General features: G+C 45.2%; 34 non-coding genes across 34 annotated transcripts; all 34 read left to right on the top strand.

Moving 5' to 3' along the window:
• Positions 1–193: 193 nt before the first annotated feature.
• Positions 194–275, top strand: trnal-cag. Its single transcript has one exon. It is a non-coding gene; the product is annotated as a tRNA-Leu (tRNA).
• A 263-nt stretch (positions 276–538) lies between these two features.
• trnal-cag lies at positions 539–621 on the top strand. Its single transcript has one exon. It is a non-coding gene; the product is annotated as a tRNA-Leu (tRNA).
• A 163-nt stretch (positions 622–784) lies between these two features.
• Positions 785–856, top strand: trnaq-cug. Its single transcript has one exon. It is a non-coding gene; the product is annotated as a tRNA-Gln (tRNA).
• A 246-nt stretch (positions 857–1,102) lies between these two features.
• On the top strand, positions 1,103–1,185 carry trnal-cag. The gene has a single exon. It is a non-coding gene; the product is annotated as a tRNA-Leu (tRNA).
• A 261-nt stretch (positions 1,186–1,446) lies between these two features.
• trnal-cag lies at positions 1,447–1,529 on the top strand. The gene has a single exon. It is a non-coding gene; the product is annotated as a tRNA-Leu (tRNA).
• Positions 1,530–1,692: 163 nt separating this feature from the next.
• trnaq-cug lies at positions 1,693–1,764 on the top strand. Its single transcript has one exon. It is a non-coding gene; the product is annotated as a tRNA-Gln (tRNA).
• Positions 1,765–2,010: 246 nt separating this feature from the next.
• Positions 2,011–2,093, top strand: trnal-cag. The gene has a single exon. It is a non-coding gene; the product is annotated as a tRNA-Leu (tRNA).
• Positions 2,094–2,357: 264 nt separating this feature from the next.
• trnal-cag lies at positions 2,358–2,440 on the top strand. The gene has a single exon. It is a non-coding gene; the product is annotated as a tRNA-Leu (tRNA).
• A 264-nt stretch (positions 2,441–2,704) lies between these two features.
• trnal-cag lies at positions 2,705–2,787 on the top strand. The gene has a single exon. It is a non-coding gene; the product is annotated as a tRNA-Leu (tRNA).
• A 163-nt stretch (positions 2,788–2,950) lies between these two features.
• Positions 2,951–3,022, top strand: trnaq-cug. The gene has a single exon. It is a non-coding gene; the product is annotated as a tRNA-Gln (tRNA).
• A 246-nt stretch (positions 3,023–3,268) lies between these two features.
• Positions 3,269–3,350, top strand: trnal-cag. The gene has a single exon. It is a non-coding gene; the product is annotated as a tRNA-Leu (tRNA).
• A 263-nt stretch (positions 3,351–3,613) lies between these two features.
• Positions 3,614–3,695, top strand: trnal-cag. Its single transcript has one exon. It is a non-coding gene; the product is annotated as a tRNA-Leu (tRNA).
• A 162-nt stretch (positions 3,696–3,857) lies between these two features.
• Positions 3,858–3,929, top strand: trnaq-cug. Its single transcript has one exon. It is a non-coding gene; the product is annotated as a tRNA-Gln (tRNA).
• A 246-nt stretch (positions 3,930–4,175) lies between these two features.
• On the top strand, positions 4,176–4,258 carry trnal-cag. Its single transcript has one exon. It is a non-coding gene; the product is annotated as a tRNA-Leu (tRNA).
• Positions 4,259–4,865: 607 nt separating this feature from the next.
• Positions 4,866–4,946, top strand: trnal-cag. The gene has a single exon. It is a non-coding gene; the product is annotated as a tRNA-Leu (tRNA).
• A 480-nt stretch (positions 4,947–5,426) lies between these two features.
• trnal-cag lies at positions 5,427–5,509 on the top strand. Its single transcript has one exon. It is a non-coding gene; the product is annotated as a tRNA-Leu (tRNA).
• Positions 5,510–5,773: 264 nt separating this feature from the next.
• On the top strand, positions 5,774–5,856 carry trnal-cag. The gene has a single exon. It is a non-coding gene; the product is annotated as a tRNA-Leu (tRNA).
• A 163-nt stretch (positions 5,857–6,019) lies between these two features.
• On the top strand, positions 6,020–6,091 carry trnaq-cug. Its single transcript has one exon. It is a non-coding gene; the product is annotated as a tRNA-Gln (tRNA).
• A 1,173-nt stretch (positions 6,092–7,264) lies between these two features.
• On the top strand, positions 7,265–7,336 carry trnaq-cug. The gene has a single exon. It is a non-coding gene; the product is annotated as a tRNA-Gln (tRNA).
• Positions 7,337–7,582: 246 nt separating this feature from the next.
• trnal-cag lies at positions 7,583–7,665 on the top strand. Its single transcript has one exon. It is a non-coding gene; the product is annotated as a tRNA-Leu (tRNA).
• A 261-nt stretch (positions 7,666–7,926) lies between these two features.
• Positions 7,927–8,009, top strand: trnal-cag. Its single transcript has one exon. It is a non-coding gene; the product is annotated as a tRNA-Leu (tRNA).
• A 260-nt stretch (positions 8,010–8,269) lies between these two features.
• trnal-cag lies at positions 8,270–8,352 on the top strand. Its single transcript has one exon. It is a non-coding gene; the product is annotated as a tRNA-Leu (tRNA).
• Positions 8,353–8,515: 163 nt separating this feature from the next.
• On the top strand, positions 8,516–8,587 carry trnaq-cug. Its single transcript has one exon. It is a non-coding gene; the product is annotated as a tRNA-Gln (tRNA).
• Positions 8,588–8,833: 246 nt separating this feature from the next.
• On the top strand, positions 8,834–8,916 carry trnal-cag. Its single transcript has one exon. It is a non-coding gene; the product is annotated as a tRNA-Leu (tRNA).
• Positions 8,917–9,180: 264 nt separating this feature from the next.
• trnal-cag lies at positions 9,181–9,263 on the top strand. Its single transcript has one exon. It is a non-coding gene; the product is annotated as a tRNA-Leu (tRNA).
• A 163-nt stretch (positions 9,264–9,426) lies between these two features.
• trnaq-cug lies at positions 9,427–9,498 on the top strand. The gene has a single exon. It is a non-coding gene; the product is annotated as a tRNA-Gln (tRNA).
• Positions 9,499–9,742: 244 nt separating this feature from the next.
• On the top strand, positions 9,743–9,825 carry trnal-cag. The gene has a single exon. It is a non-coding gene; the product is annotated as a tRNA-Leu (tRNA).
• A 262-nt stretch (positions 9,826–10,087) lies between these two features.
• On the top strand, positions 10,088–10,170 carry trnal-cag. Its single transcript has one exon. It is a non-coding gene; the product is annotated as a tRNA-Leu (tRNA).
• Positions 10,171–10,661: 491 nt separating this feature from the next.
• Positions 10,662–10,733, top strand: trnaq-cug. Its single transcript has one exon. It is a non-coding gene; the product is annotated as a tRNA-Gln (tRNA).
• A 246-nt stretch (positions 10,734–10,979) lies between these two features.
• On the top strand, positions 10,980–11,061 carry trnal-cag. The gene has a single exon. It is a non-coding gene; the product is annotated as a tRNA-Leu (tRNA).
• Positions 11,062–11,664: 603 nt separating this feature from the next.
• Positions 11,665–11,747, top strand: trnal-cag. Its single transcript has one exon. It is a non-coding gene; the product is annotated as a tRNA-Leu (tRNA).
• A 264-nt stretch (positions 11,748–12,011) lies between these two features.
• On the top strand, positions 12,012–12,094 carry trnal-cag. The gene has a single exon. It is a non-coding gene; the product is annotated as a tRNA-Leu (tRNA).
• A 163-nt stretch (positions 12,095–12,257) lies between these two features.
• On the top strand, positions 12,258–12,329 carry trnaq-uug. The gene has a single exon. It is a non-coding gene; the product is annotated as a tRNA-Gln (tRNA).
• A 246-nt stretch (positions 12,330–12,575) lies between these two features.
• trnal-aag lies at positions 12,576–12,658 on the top strand. The gene has a single exon. It is a non-coding gene; the product is annotated as a tRNA-Leu (tRNA).
• Positions 12,659–12,830: the final 172 nt, after the last annotated feature.

Here is a 12,830-nt window from a genome sequence, read left to right as displayed (position 1 = left end):
CCAACCTCAAACAACACTCTGTATTACAGACCTCCTTTTCAAATAGTGCTATCTTTCTTCAGGTATTTTGTCCCCTATTCTTCAGTGGGTTTTGTTTTGAAGGATCCCGAGGCATAGGACTTGCTTCAACTTATTAACATTCACTATCGTCGCCGTCTTTACCGGCTTTGGATTCAATGTACTCAGCTTTGCAGTCAGAATGGCCGAGCGGTCTAAGGCGCTGCGTTCAGGTCGCAGTCTCCATTGGAGGCGTGGGTTCAAATCCACTTCTGACAGCTTTCTATCAACTGAGTTAGGTCCTTACATAAGTGGAGGACCACTTTTCACCTGCATGTGTTGTTGCCAACCTCAAACAACACTCTGTATTCAGACCTCCTTTTCAAATAGTGCTATCTTTCTTCAGGTATTTTGTCGCCCTATTCTTCAGTGGGTTTTGTTTTGAAGGGGTACCCGAGGCATAGGACTTGCTTCAACTTATTAACATTCACTATCGCTGACGTCTTTTCCGGCTTTGGATTCAATGTACTCAGCTTTCGCAATCAGAATGGCCCAGCGGTCTAAGGCGCTGCGTTCAGGTCGCAGTCTCCGTTGGAGGCGTGGGTTCAAATCCCACTTCTGACAGCTTTCTATCAACTGAGTTAGGTCCTGACATAAGTGGAGGACCACTTTTCACCTGCACGTGTTGTTGCAAAACAACCCTGTGGATTCCACACCTCCTTTTCAAATAGTTCCATCTTACACCTGGAATCTGTTGGATCTGTTGAGCTTAAACTATCATGCGCAGGGTTCCATGGTGTAATGGCTAGCACTCTGGACTCTGAATCCAGTGATCCGAGTTCAAATCTCGGTGGGACCTGCTGTTAAAGATGTATTACATTTAGAGGACTCTGTCCTTTCTACGTAGTCAAGGTCAGCACTTGACAAAATCGGACTCTCCCAACATAAACCTTGGTAACACCTTGCTACATGTCGATCTCTTATAGATTCTAAATACATTCTGCAAGATATTTTCACCCGATACATAGAACTTGCTTCAACTTATTAACATTCACTATCGCTGCCGTCTTTACCGGCTTTGGATTCAATGTACTCAGCTTTCGCAGTCAGAATGGCCGAGCGGTCTAAGGCGCTTCGTTCAGGTCGCAGTCTCCATTGGAGGTGTGGGTTCAAATCCCACTTCTGACAGCTTTCTATCAACTGAGTTAGGTCCTGACATAAGTGGAAGACCACTTTTCACCTGCACGTGTTGTTGCCGATCTCAAACAACACTCTGTATTACAGACCTCCTTTTCAAATAGTGCTATCTTTCTTCAGGTATTTTGTCGCCTATTCTTCAGTGGGTTTTGTTTTGAAGGGTACCGAGGCATAGGACTTGCTTCAACTTATTAACATTCACTATCGCTGACGTCTTTTCCGGCTTTGGATTCAATGTACTCAGCTTTCGCAATCAGAATGGCCCAGCGGTCTAAGGCGCTGCGTTCAGGTCGCAGTCTCCGTTGGAGGCGTGGGTTCAAATCCCACTTCTGACAGCTTTCTATCAACTGAGTTAGGTCCTGACATAAGTGGAGGACCACTTTTCACCTGCACGTGTTGTTGCAAAACAACCCTGTGGATTCCACACCTCCTTTTCAAATAGTTCCATCTTACACCTGGAATCTGTTGGATCTGTTGAGCTTAAACTATCATGCGCAGGGTTCCATGGTGTAATGGCTAGCACTCTGGACTCTGAATCCAGTGATCCGAGTTCAAATCTCGGTGGGACCTGCTGTTAAAGATGTATTACATTTAGAGGACTCTGTCCTTTCTACGTAGTCAAGGTCAGCACTTGACAAAATCGGACTGTCCCAACATAAACCTTGGTAACACCTTGCTACATGTCGATCTCTTATAGATTCTAAATACATTCTGCAAGATATTTTCACCCGATACATAGAACTTGCTTCAACTTATTAACATTCACTATCGCTGCCGTCTTTACCGGCTTTGGATTCAATGTACTCAGCTTTCGCAGTCAGAATGGCCGAGCGGTCTAAGGCGCTGCGTTCAGGTCGCAGTCTCCATTGGAGGTGTGGGTTCAAATCCCACTTCTGACAGCTTTCTATCAACTGAGTTAGGTCCTGACATAAGTGGAAGACCACTTTTCACCTGCACGTGTTGTTGCCGATCTCAAACAACACTCTGTATTACAGACCTCCTTTTCAAATAGTGCTATCTTTCTTCAGGTATTTTGTCCCCCTATTCTTCAGTGGGTTTTGTTTTGAAGGGGTACCCGAGGCATAGGACTTGCTTCAACTTATTAACATTCACTATCGCTGCCGTCTTTACTGGCTTTGGATTCAATGTACTCAGCTTTCGCAGTCAGAATGGCCGAGCGGTCTAAGGCGCTGCGTTCAGGTCGCAGTCTCCATTGGAGGCGTGGGTTCAAATCCCACTTCTGACAGCTTTCTATCAACTGAGTTAGGTCCTTACATAAGTGGAGGACCACTTTTCACCTGCATGTGTTGTTGCCAACCTCAAACAACACTCTGTATTACAGACCTCCTTTTCAAATAGTGCTATCTTTCTTCAGGTATTTTGTCGCCCTATTCTTCAGTGGGTTTTGTTTTGAAGGGGTACCCGAGGCATAGGACTTGCTTCAACTTATTAACATTCACTATCGCTGACGTCTTTTCCGGCTTTGGATTCAATGTACTCAGCTTTCGCAATCAGAATGGCCCAGCGGTCTAAGGCGCTGCGTTCAGGTCGCAGTCTCCGTTGGAGGCGTGGGTTCAAATCCCACTTCTGACAGCTTTCTATCAACTGAGTTAGGTCCTGACATAAGTGGAGGACCACTTTTCACCTGCACGTGTTGTTGCAAAACAACCCTGTGGATTCCACACCTCCTTTTCAAATAGTTCCATCTTACACCTGGAATCTGTTGGATCTGTTGAGCTTAAACTATCATGCGCAGGGTTCCATGGTGTAATGGCTAGCACTCTGGACTCTGAATCCAGTGATCCGAGTTCAAATCTCGGTGGGACCTGCTGTTAAAGATGTATTACATTTAGAGGACTCTGTCCTTTCTACGTAGTCAAGGTCAGCACTTGACAAAATCGGACTGTCCCAACATAAACCTTGGTAACACCTTGCTACATGTCGATCTCTTATAGATTCTAAATACATTCTGCAAGATATTTTCACCCGATACATAGAACTTGCTTCAACTTATTAACATTCACTATCGCTGCCGTCTTTACCGGCTTTGGATTCAATGTACTCAGCTTTCGCAGTCAGAATGGCCGAGCGGTCTAAGGCGCTGCGTTCAGGTCGCAGTCTCCATTGGAGGTGTGGGTTCAAATCCACTTCTGACAGCTTTCTATCAACTGAGTTAGGTCCTGACATAAGTGGAAGAACACTTTTCACCTGCACGTGTTGTTGCCGATCTCAAACAACACTCTGTATTACAGACCTCCTTTTCAAATAGTGCTATCTTTCTTCAGGTATTTTGTCGCCCTATTCTTCAGTGGGTTTTGTTTTGAAGAATTGCCCGAGGCATAGGACTTGCTTCAACTTATTAACATTCACTATCGCTGACGTCTTTTCCGGCTTTGGATTCAATGTACTCAGCTTCGCAATCAGAATGGCCCAGCGGTCTAAGGCGCTGCGTTCAGGTCGCAGTCTCCGTTGAGGCGTGGGTTCAAATCCCACTTCTGACAGCTTTCTATCAACTGAGTTAGGTCCTGACATAAGTGGAGGACCACTTTTCACCTGCACGTGTTGTTGCAAAACAACCCTGTGGATTCCACACCTCCTTTCAAATAGTTCCATCTTACACCTGGAATCTGTTGGATCTGTTGAGCTTAAACTATCATGCGCAGGGTTCCATGGTGTAATGGCTAGCACTCTGGACTCTGAATCCAGTGATCCGAGTTCAAATCTCGGTGGGACCTGCTGTTAAAGATGTATTACATTTAGAGGACTCTGTCCTTTCTACGTAGTCAAGGTCAGCACTTGACAAAATCGGACTGTCCCAACATAAACCTTGGTAACACCTTGCTACATGTCGATCTCTTATAGATTCTAAATACATTCTGCAAGATATTTTCACCCGATACATAGAACTTGCTTCAACTTATTAACATTCACTATCGCTGCCGTCTTTACCGGCTTTGGATTCAATGTACTCAGCTTTCGCAGTCAGAATGGCCGAGCGGTCTAAGGCGCTGCGTTCAGGTCGCAGTCTCCATTGGAGGTGTGGGTTCAAATCCCACTTCTGACAGCTTTCTATCAACTGAGTTAGGTCCTGACATAAGTGGAAGACCACTTTTCACCTGCACGTGTTGTTGCCGATCTCAAACAACACTCTGTATTACAGACCTCCTTTTCAAATAGTGCTATCTTTCTTCAGGTATTTTGTCCCCCTATTCTTCAGTGGGTTTTGTTTTGAAGGGGTACCCGAGGCATAGGACTTGCTTCAACTTATTAACATTCACTATCGCTGCCGTCTTTACTGGCTTTGGATTCAATGTACTCAGCTTTCGCAGTCAGAATGGCCAGCGGTCTAAGGCGCTGCGTTCAGGTCGCAGTCTCCATTGGGCGTGGGTTCAAATCCCACTTCTGACAGCTTTCTATCAACTGAGTTAGGTCCTTACATAAGTGGAGGACCACTTTTCACCTGCATGTGTTGTTGCCAACCTCAAACAACACTCTGTATTACAGACCTCCTTTTCAAATAGTGCTATCTTTCTTCAGGTATTTTGTCCCCTATTCTTCAGTGGGTTTTGTTTTGAAGGGGTACCCGAGGCATAGGACTTGCTTCAACTTATTAACATTCACTATCGCTGACGTCTTTTCCGGCTTTGGTTTCAATGTACTCAGCTTTCGCAATCAGAATGGCCCAGCGGTCAAGGCGCTGCGTTCAGGTCGCAGTCTCCTTGGAGGCGTGGGTTCAAATCCCACTTCTGACAGCTTTCTATCAACTGAGTTAGGTCCTGACATAAGTGGAGGACCACTTTTCACCTGCACGTGTTGTTGCAAAACAACACTGCTGATTCCACACCTCCTTTTCAAATAGTTCCATCTTACACCTGGAATCTGTTGGATCTGTTGAGCTTAAACTATCATGCGCAGGGTTCCATGGTGTAATGGCTAGCACTCTGGACTCTGAATCCAGTGATCCAGTTCAAATCTCGGTGGGACCTGCTGTTAAAGATGTATTACATTTAGAGGACTCTGTCCTTTCTACGTAGTCAAGGTCAGCACTTGACAAAATCGGACTCTCCCAACATAAACCTTGGTAACACCTTGCTACATGTCGATCTCTTATAGATTCTAAATACATTCTGCAAGATATTTTCACCCGATACATAGAACTTGCTTCAACTTATTAACATTCACTATCGCTGCCGTCTTTACCGGCTTTGGATTCAATGTACTCAGCTTTCGCAGTCAGAATGGCCGAGCGGTCTAAGGCGCTTCGTTCAGGTCGCAGTCTCCATTGGAGGTGTGGGTTCAAATCCCACTTCTGACAGCTTTCTATCAACTGAGTTAGGTCCTGACATAAGTGGAAGACCACTTTTCACCTGCACGTGTTGTTGCCGATCTCAAACAACACTCTGTATTACAGACCTCCTTTTCAAATAGTGCTATCTTTCTTCAGGTATTTTGTCGCCCTATTCTTCAGTGGGTTTTGTTTTGAAGGGGTACCCGAGGCATAGGACTTGCTTCAACTTATTAACATTCACTATCGCTGACGTCTTTTCCGGCTTTGGATTCAATGTACTCAGCTTTCGCAATCAGAATGGCCCAGCGGTCTAAGGCGCTGCGTTCAGGTCGCAGTCTCCGTTGGAGGCGTGGGTTCAAATCCCACTTCTGACAGCTTTCTATCAACTGAGTTAGGTCCTGACATAAGTGGAGGACCACTTTTCACCTGCACGTGTTGTTGCAAAACAACCCTGTGGATTCCACACCTCCTTTTCAAATAGTTCCATCTTACACCTGGAATCTGTTGGATCTGTTGAGCTTAAACTATCATGCGCAGGGTTCCATGGTGTAATGGCTAGCACTCTGGACTCTGAATCCAGTGATCCGAGTTCAAATCTCGGTGGGACCTGCTGTTAAAGATGTATTACATTTAGAGGACTCTGTCCTTTCTACGTAGTCAAGGTCAGCACTTGACAAAATCGGACTGTCCCAACATAAACCTTGGTAACACCTTGCTACATGTCGATCTCTTATAGATTCTAAATACATTCTGCAAGATATTTTCACCCGATACATAGAACTTGCTTCAACTTATTAACATTCACTATCGCTGCCGTCTTTACGGCTTTGGATTCAATGTACTCAGCTTTCACGGTCAGAATGGCCGAGCGGTCTAAGGCGCTGCGTTCAGGTAGGAGTCTCCATTGGGGTGTGGGTTCAAATCCCACTTCTGACAGCTTTCTATCAACTGAGTTAGGTCCTGACATAAGTGGAAGACCACTTTTCACCTGCACGTGTTGTTGCCGATCTCAAACAACACTCTGTATTACAGACCTCCTTTTCAAATAGTGCTATCTTTCTTCAGGTATTTTGTCCCCTATTCTTCAGTGGGTTTTGTTTTGAAAGGGTACCGAGGCATAGGACTTGCTTCAACTTATTAACATTCACTATCGCTGCCGTCTTTAATGGCTTTGGATTCAATGTACTCAGCTTTCGCAGTCAGAATGGCGAGCGGTCTAAGGCGCTGCGTTCAGGTCGCAGTCTCCATTGGAGCGTGGGTTCAAATCCACTTCTGACAGCTTTCTATCAACTGAGTTAGGTCCTTACATAAGTGGAGGACCACTTTCACCTGCATGTGTTGTTGCCAACCTCAAACAACACTCTGTATTACAGACCTCCTTTTCAAATAGTGCTATCTTTCTTCAGGTATTTTGTCGCCTATTCTTCAGTGGGTTTTGTTTTGAAGGGTACCGAGGCATAGGACTTGCTTCAACTTATTAACATTCACTATCGCTGACGTCTTTTCCGGCTTTGGATTCAATGTACTCAACTTTCGCAATCAGAATGGCCCAGCGGTCTAAGGCGCTGCGTTCAGGTCGCAGTCTCCTTGGAGGCGTGGGTTCAAATCCACTTCTGACAGCTTTCTATCAACTGAGTTAGGTCCTGACATAAGTGGAGGACCACTTTTCACCTGCACGTGTTGTTGCAAAACAACCCTGTGGATTCCACACCTCCTTTTCAAATAGTTCCATCTTACACCTGGAATCTGTTGGATCTGTTGAGCTTAAACTATCATGCGCAGGGTTCCATGGTGTAATGGCTAGCACTCTGGACTCTGAATCCAGTGATCCGAGTTCAAATCTCGGTGGGACCTGCTGTTAAAGATGTATTACATTTAGAGGACTCTGTCCTTTCTACGTAGTCAAGGTCAGCACTTGACAAAATCGGACTGTCCCAACATAAACCTTGGTAACACCTTGCTACATGTCGATCTCTTATAGATTCTAAATACATTCTGCAAGATATTTTCACCCGATACATAGAACTTGCTTCAACTTATTAACATTCACTATCGCTGCCGTCTTTACCGGCTTTGGATTCAATGTACTCAGCTTTCGCAGTCAGAATGGCCGAGCGGTCTAAGGCGCTGCGTTCAGGTCGCAGTCTCCATTGGAGGTGTGGGTTCAAATCCCACTTCTGACAGCTTTCTATCAACTGAGTTAGGTCCTGACATAAGTGGAAGACCACTTTTCACCTGCACGTGTTGTTGCCGATCTCAAACAACACTCTGTATTACAGACCTCCTTTTCAAATAGTGCTATCTTTCTTCAGGTATTTTGTCCCCTATTCTTCAGTGGGTTTTGTTTTGAAGGGTACCCGAGGCATAGGACTTGCTTCAACTTATTAACATTCACTATCGCTGCCGTCTTTACTGGCTTTGGATTCAATGTACTCAGCTTTGCAGTCAGAATGGCCGAGCGGTCTAAGGCGCTGCGTTCAGGTCGCAGTCTCCATTGGAGGCGTGGGTTCAAATCCCACTTCTGACAGCTTTCTATCAACTGAGTTAGGTCCTTCATAAGTGGAGGACCACTTTTCACCTGCATGTGTTGTTGCCAACCTCAAACAACACTCTGTATTACAGACCTCCTTTTCAAATAGTGCTATCTTTCTTCAGGTATTTTGTCGCCTATTCTTCAGTGGGTTTTGTTTTGAAGGGTACCCAGGCATAGGACTTGCTTCAACTTATTAACATTCACTATCGCTGACGTCTTTTCCGGCTTTGGATTCAATGTACTCAACTTTCGCAATCAGAATGGCCCAGCGGTCTAAGGCGCTGCGTTCAGGTCGCAGTCTCCGTTGGAGGCGTGGGTTCAAATCCCACTTCTGACAGCTTTCTATCAACTGAGTTAGGTCCTGACATAAGTGGAGGACCACTTTTCACCTGCACGTGTTGTTGCAAAACAACCCTGTGGATTCCACACCTCCTTTTCAAATAGTTCCATCTTACACCTGGAATCTGTTGGATCTGTTGAGCTTAAAATATCATGCGCAGGGTTCCATGGTGTAATGGCTAGCACTCTGGACTCTGAATCCAGTGATCCGAGTTCAAATCTCGGTGGGACCTGCTGTTAAAGATGTATTACATTTAGAGGACTCTGTCCTTTCTACGTAGTCAAGGTCAGCACTTGACAAAATCGGACTGTCCCAACATAAACCTTGGTAACACCTTGCTACATGTCGATCTCTTATAGATTCTAAATACATTCTGCAAGATATTTTCACCCGATACATAGAACTTGCTTCAACTTATTAACATTCACTATCGCTGCCGTCTTTACCGGCTTTGGATTCAATGTACTCAGCTTTCGCAGTCAGAATGGCCGAGCGGTCTAAGGCGCTGCGTTCAGGTCGCAGTCTCCATTGGAGGTGTGGGTTCAAATCCCACTTCTGACAGCTTTCTATCAACTGAGTTAGGTCCTGACATAAGTGGAAGACCACTTTTCACCTGCACGTGTTGTTGCTGATCTCAAACAACACTCTGTATTACAGACCTCCTTTTCAAATAGTGCTATCTTTCTTCAGGTATTTTGTCCCCCTATTCTTCAGTGGGTTTTGTTTTGAAGGGGTACCCGAGGCATAGGACTTGCTTCAACTTATTAACATTCACTATCGCTGCCGTCTTTACCGGCTTTGGATTCAATGTACTCAGCTTTCGCAGTCAGAATGGCCGAGCGGTCTAAGGCGCTGCGTTCAGGTCGCAGTCTCCATTGGAGGCGTGGGTTCAAATCCCACTTCTGACAGCTTTCTATCAACTGAGTTAGGTCCTGACATAAGTGGAGGACCACTTTTCACCTGCACGTGTTGTTGCAAAACAACCCTGTGGATTCCACACCTCCTTTTCAAATAGTTCCATCTTACACCTGGAATCTGTTGGATCTGTTGAGCTTAAAATATCATGCGTAGGGTTCCATGGTGTAATGGCTAGCACTCTGGACTCTGAATCCAGTGATCCGAGTTCAAATCTCGGTGGGACCTGCTGTTAAAGATGTATTACATTTGGAGGACTCTGTCCTTTCTACGTAGTCAAGGTCAGCACTTGACAAAATCGGACTGTCCCAACATAAGCCTTGGTAACACCTTGCTACATGTCGATCTTTTATAGATTCTAAATACATTCTGCAAGATATTTTCACCCGATACATAGAACTTGCTTCAACTTATTAACATTCACTATCGCTGCCGTCTTTACGGCTTTGGATTCATGTACTCAGCTTTCGCAGTCAGAATGGCCGAGCGGTCTAAGGCGCTGCGTTCAGGTCGCAGTCTCCATTGGAGGCGTGGGTTCAAATCCCACTTCTGACAGCTTTCTATCAACTGAGTTAGGTCCTGACATAAGTGGAAGACCACTTTTCACCTGCACGTGTTGTTGCAGATCTCAAACAACACTCTGTATTACAGACCTCCTTTTCAAATAGTGCTATCTTTCTTCAGGTATTTTGTCCCCCTATTTTTCAGTGGGTTTTGTTTTGAAGGGTACCGAGGCATAGGACTTGCTTCAACTTATTAACATTCACTATCGCTGCCGTCTTTACCGGCTTTGGATTCAATGTACTCAGCTTTCGCAGTCAGAATGGCCGAGCGGTCTAAGGCGCTGCGTTCAGGTCGCAGTCTCCATTGGAGGTGTGGGTTCAAATCCCACTTCTGACAGCTTTCTATCAACTGAGTTAGGTCCTGACATAAGTGGAAGACCACTTTTCACCTGCACGTGTTGTTGCCGATCTCAAACAACCTCTGTATTACAGACCTCCTTTTCAAATAGTGCTATCTTTCTTCAGGTATTTTGTCCCTATTCTTCAGTGGGTTTTGTTTTGAAGGGTTGAGGCATAGGACTTGCTTCAACTTATTAACATTCACTATCGCTGGCGTCTTTCGGCTTTGGATTCAATGTACTCAGCTTTTGCAATCAGAATGGCCCAGCGGTCTAGGCGCTGCGTTCAGCAGTCTCTTGGGCGTGGGTTCAAATCCCACTTCTGACAGCTTTCTATCAACTGAGTTAGGTCCTGACATAAGTGGAGGACAACTTTTCACCTGCACGTGTTGTTGCAAAACAACCTGTGGATTCCACACCTCCTTTTCAAATAGTTCCATCTTACACCTGGAATCTGTTGGATCTGTTGAGCTTAAAATATCATGCGCAGGGTTCCATGGTGTAATGGCTAGCACTCTGGACTCTGAATCCAGTGATCCGAGTTCAAATCTCGGTGGGACCTGCTGTTAAAGATGTATTACATTTAGAGGACTCTGTCCTTTCTACGTAGTCAAGGTCAGCACTTGACAAAATCGGACTGTCCCAACATAAACCTTGGTAACACCTTGCTACATGTCGATCTCTTATAGATTCTAAATACATTCTGCAAGATATTTTCACCCGATACATAGAACTTGCTTCAACTTATTAACATTCACTATCGCTGCCGTCTTTACCGGCTTTGGATTCAATGTACTCAGCTTTCGCGGTCAGAATGGCGAGCGGTCTAAGGCGCTGCGTTCAGGTCGCAGTCTCCATTGGAGGCGTGGGTTCAAATCCCACTTCTGACAGCTTTCTATCAACTGAGTTAGGTCCTGACATAAGTGGAAGACCACTTTTCACCTGCACGTGTTGTTGCCGATCTCAAACAACACTCTGTATTACAGACCTCCTTTTCAAATAGTGCTATCTTTCTTCAGGTATTTTGTCCCCCTATTCTTCAGTGGGTTTTGTTTTGAAGGGGTACCCGAGGCATAGGACTTGCTTCAACTTATTAACATTCACTATCGCTGCCGTCTTTACTGGCTTTGGATTCAATGTACTCAGCTTTCGCAGTCAGAATGGCCGAGCGGTCTAAGGCGCTGCGTTCAGGTCGCGATCTCCATTGGAGCGTGTGTTCAAATCCTCTTCTGACAGCTTTCTATCAACTGAGTTAGGTCCTTACATAAGTGGAGGACCACTTTTCACCTGCATGTGTTGTTGCCAACCTCAAACAACACTCTGTATTACAGACCTCCTTTTCAAATAGTGCTATCTTTCTTCAGGTATTTTGTCCCCTATTCTTCAGTGGGTTTTGTTTGAAGGTACGAGGCATAGGACTTGCTTCAACTTATTAACATTCACTATCGCTGCCGTCTTTACCGGCTTTGGATTCAATGTACTCAGCTTTCGCAGTCAGAATGGCCGAGCGGTCTAAGGCGCTGCGTTCAGGTCGCAGTCTCCATTGGAGGCGTGGGTTCAAATCCCACTTCTGACAGCTTTCTATCAACTGAGTTAGGTCCTTACATAAGTGGAGGACCACTTTTCACCTGCATGTGTTGTTGCCAACCTCAAACAACACTCTGTATTACAGACCTCCTTTTCAAATAGTGCTATCTTTCTTCAGGTATTTTGTCGCCCTATTCTTCAGTGGGTTTTGTTTTGAAGGGGTACCCGAGGCATAGGACTTGCTTCAACTTATTAACATTCACTATCGCTGCCGTCTTTACCGGCTTTGGATTCAATGTACTCAGCTTTCGCAGTCAGAATGGCCGAGCGGTCTAAGGCGCTGCGTTCAGGTCGCAGTCTCCATTGGAGGCGTGGGTTCAAATCCCACTTCTGACAGCTTTCTATCAACTGAGTTAGGTCCTTACATAAGTGGAGGACCACTTTTCACCTGCACGTGTTGTTGCAAAATAACACTGTGGATTCCACCCCTCCTTTTCAAATAGTGCCATCTTACACCTGGAATCTGTTGGATCTGTTTAGCCTAAGATATCATGCACAGGGTTCCATGGTGTAATGGCTAGCACTCTGGACTTTGAATCCAGTGATCCGAGTTCAAATCTCGGTGGGACCTGCTGTTAAAGATGTATTACATTTGGAGGACTCTGTCCTTTCTACGTAGTCAAGGTCTGCACTTGACAAAATCGGACTGTCCCAACATAAGCCTTGGTAACACCTTGCTACATGTCGATCTTTTATAGATTCTAAATACATTCTGCAAGATATTTTCACCCGATACATAGAACTTGCTTCAACTTATTAACATTCACTATCGCTGCCGTCTTTACCGGCTTTGGATTCAATGTACTCAGCTTTCGCAGTCAGAATGGCCGAGCGGTCTAAGGCGCTGCGTTAAGGTCGCAGTCTCCATTGGAGGCGTGGGTTCAAATCCCACTTCTGACAGCTTTCTATCAACTGAGTTAGGTGCTGACATAAGTGGAGGACCATTTTAATCTGCACGTGTTGTTGCCGATCTCGAACAACACTCTGTATTACAGACCTCCTTTTCAAATAGTGCTATCTTTCTTCAGGTATTTTGTCCCTATTCTTCAGTGGGTTTTGTTTTGAAGGGGTA

The sequence above is a fragment of the Hippoglossus stenolepis genome, chromosome 4, assembly GCF_022539355.2.
Source record: "Hippoglossus stenolepis isolate QCI-W04-F060 chromosome 4, HSTE1.2, whole genome shotgun sequence".
Taxonomy (NCBI): domain Eukaryota; kingdom Metazoa; phylum Chordata; class Actinopteri; order Pleuronectiformes; family Pleuronectidae; genus Hippoglossus; species Hippoglossus stenolepis.
The sequence above is the reverse complement of the archived record's forward strand: the minus strand, read 5'-3'. Positions and strand labels throughout refer to the sequence as shown.